Genomic DNA, 4,069 nt, shown 5'->3' with positions numbered 1-4,069 from the left:
TTAAGCCTAGCTCTATCCTATAGATATTTTATAAAAATGGAAATAGAATGAACAAATTTAGGAAAATTCATCATACTTCAGAGATGTAACTAAGTTCATAATTGAATCTCAATTGGATCTCTAAACCATGCAAAATGTAAAAACTTTAATTATTAACTTCCCGTAGTAATTGAAAATTTTTGCATTTCTTCGCGTTTTGAAGGTTTCTGAACATTTTGACATACTTCAGAAAAAATAGATGTGTGTGTGTGTATGTATGGATACAATTTTTCGTTAACGTTTTCGGGCGCACAGATCAACCGATTTGAATGGTTAAAAAAACATTCGATTCCTATTGATAGAGAGATGTGCTAATTAGTTTTGTCAAACGCAGGTCCAGCCGTTTCGGAGATACCGAGCTAAATATGCAAAAAATTGCAGTTTTTGAGAGAACTAAGAATCCGATTTGAATAATTCAAAATACTTTCTGCTTGTGTTGACGAAACGATTGCTTTTAGAAAATTTTCCCCAAAAAATTTTGTTTAATATCGAAAATAATTCGAATTTTAATTCTAGCTATAGTTCTAAAGCTCACATATATAGTTCAAATGAATAATTTTAACTTTGCAAATCAATATATATAATGCTTATAAATATTAGACAATGTCCTTCATTTTAAATTCGATTGATATAAGGATTCGAGTTTTGTTTATTTACTTTTATTTGAAAACAATATTTCTTGAATATTTCATTATGTTTCGGAAAGTTTCAGCAATTTGCTTTAAGGGACGATGCTATACACCACTATTTTATGAATCAATCTCATCAATAAAATATGTACCGATACTGATCGTCAGTGACCTATTTTTGTACTAGCAATCGAAAGTATTTTTATTACTTATTGCGAGTAAATAATAAAATTTGAAAGTTTAAATATGGACTTTTTTTTTATCTTACAAAGTATTGTATGTAAGGAGTATCAAATTCATAAACAATATTCTACTCCCTTTATACATTTTGTATGTATCCTATTATAAAGGATATTTAAGTTGTATCGCCTCCGAAGGAATGCGGTCGTTAATAGCATGAAATGGCATTCTCTCTCTATATATAATATACATTTTCATATAGAGTTTTTCTGTTAAGGATTCTTTGCACCGACGAGCGCACACTTCCCGTCTTCATATAAAAACTATTTAATATGAGACTCGTGTGTCTACAAAAGGCTCGAACTTGTGGTTCTAATGAAATCGAAAAGGTAATAAAATATGCGGGGAAGCGATGAGAGAAAAACATTCGACAATGAAGAACAAATCGTTATATAGTGAGGTCGGAGAGTACTGATCTTTCTTCGCCACTTACACGATATTTAGAAAAAACTAGCTGTAAGTGGAATTCTCTCTTAAGGCAATTAAGGCATCGTGCCTTAAGGCAAATTGCTGGAACTTCCCGTACCAAAAATTATTATTTTTTTAAACGATTAACATTTTTGAAAAAAAATTACTTCGAAAAAATAAGATTTTTGACAAACAATTAATTAGACAAAAAATTACTTTTTTTTGAAAAAAAAAAAATTTTTTATATTTTTTTTTTTTTTGAAAAAAAATGTTTTCTTTATTTTGACATATTTTGAAAGATCTAAAGTTTTGTTCAAAGCAATCGTACTGCTTTAACTGCATAAAGACGAAATATTAAACCGCGTAAGCGCCGCGTCGACGTCTAACGCGTAAACATTGGTACGGAACCCATAGGAATGTAAACCAAAATTATACTTATTATTAAATTCTCTATAAAAATATCTGATAATTTGATGTGCATATGTCTAATGATCATTTTGACCGCAAATGCATTTTTTTTACTTTTTCATTAGATCTCCGAAACCGCTAGACCTGCCTTTATGAAAATTGATCGGTTCTTCACCTTGTCAATACAAGTAAAATGTTTTTTGAATTATTAAAATCGAACGCTCCGTTCTCTTAAAAACTGATTATCGTTTTCGGCACTTTTTGCCCCGTATCTTCGGAACGGCTAGACCTGACTTCGCCAAAAACTAATCAGCACGTCTCCTTATCAATACGAATCGAATGTTTTTGAATTATTCAAATCGGTTGATCGGTGTTCCCGAAATCGTCGACGAAAATTTGTATCCGCACATAAAACACACACGCACACGCGCACACACACACACACACACCACACACATACATCCATTTTTCTAAGGTATGCCAAAATATTCAGAAAACCTTTGAAACGTCGAGAAATGCAAAAATTTTTATTTCGATTTTTTTGCGATTACTATAACTTACCCTACGGGAAGTTAACTAGTGGTGCATGACATCGTGCATTAAGGCAAATTGCTAGAACTTCCCGTACCAATAAATTTCTGAAGTAAAATTTCTTTAGGGCCCATCCGTAGAAATGCAACGGAAATGCGTTACTTGAGATAAGATAAGATACGAGTCGAACGCCAATTATTTACGGGGCGATTGTGATTAATCGTCGCGTATGTGAATAGAGATCTGTCGTTGTATGCGTGCCGGAGTCAACGTTGTATGCGTACCGATATCAACAATTATTTTCTTTTTGATGAAATTTGAAACTTTAAATTGGAATTTTTATTATTTTGGTATAATTTTAAATATACTAAGTAGGTATGTGCGATATGTATTCCGTACAAGTAATAGTTTTGAAGTAGTAAGATTAAATAATAAATTTAAAGAACTTTAAATAAATTTCATATTAATACTATATATTAAATCTAATTATGATGAGTAAACCTTATAGCAATTTAGCATATGGTTTTTTTTTATTTTTATTTAATTTTTTTTATCAATTTTGTTTCTATAATATATTTGCTCATATATATTAGACCAAATTGCAATAATGCATCCCGAAGCAAAAATCATGCAATGCTAGTTTGAATGGATATTAAGGATACTAATTTGTAAGTGTTAAGAAGTACTCTATTATACATTTTCTCTATAAAATAGAAGAATCTTTAAGAGATCACATAGAAACACTGTTTCAGAATGAATAGTATGAAAAAGTTTCCATTAAAAAATTGTCTGTTCTGGTTTACAATGAATAACAACATCATTGCAAAAAACATTAAAAGTTGTATATAATATATCTGTTCACATTAAAGTGTTATTTTTGAGAATCTTCTTTCAAAATTAAGAGAATAAAAAAGATATGAGAAACTGCGAACTAATTTGGCAAATATCCAAATAGTAAACAACATAAAGCGCACTAGTAAATAAAAACTGAAAGTATTAGAAGATCATATCAATCGATTGTGTAGTCGATCAATTAAAACTTCAAAGGGCACCACTAAAATAGACTGTAAAACACAATTTTTGCCTATAATGCAAAACTGAGCTGATGATAATAGTTAGAAGCTATATCTGTAACAGGGGTAATTAGTAACAGGCGTTTTGCAATAGAATCTTAAAGATATTCAGATATTTTTTTGCTTCCATGGGACATCTTAAACTTAATAGTTCCAAAAAGTCGCAAACATGTTTTTATTTTTTTTTAGATTTTTGAAGTAAAACTTCCTTAGGTGCGACTAGGGTGTAAATCCGTACAAATGCGTTACGGCAGATAAGATAAGAGTCAAGTGCCAATGATTCGTCATTTGCTCTCGTTGATATCATTTCTATACTGGTCGATTGTGATTAATCGTCGTGTATGTAAATAGAGATCTGTCGTTTTATGCGTGCCGGCATCAACGTTGTATGCGTACCGATATCAACAAGGAAATCGGCATAGATGAATAAACATTTTAAATTTTTACAAATCTTAATTTTTTGAAAAATACCTGAATCAGAAGAATATATTCCCTGTCCCTAGTACATAATTAGAATGAAAATAATAAAACAAATGCAGCATTTGCGCCATGTATGAAACATAAGTTTATTGAAATAAGTTTTATATTATTCCTGGTTTCTTAAATCTTTGAAGTTATTGAAATGGAGAATATTTTTTAGGCAAAACAGATATTACAGCTGTTCAAAGAATGAGATTATATCGCCAGCGAAAAGGTAAAAAAATACATCAGTCAATTAATGTATGTTAATTTCAATTACAT

This window comes from Ctenocephalides felis, unplaced genomic scaffold (assembly GCF_003426905.1).
Source record: "Ctenocephalides felis isolate EL2017-DRISC unplaced genomic scaffold, ASM342690v1 CF-g0.4_SCAFFOLD_01886, whole genome shotgun sequence".
NCBI classification, from domain to species: domain Eukaryota; kingdom Metazoa; phylum Arthropoda; class Insecta; order Siphonaptera; family Pulicidae; genus Ctenocephalides; species Ctenocephalides felis.
This window is presented reverse-complemented; position numbering follows the sequence as displayed.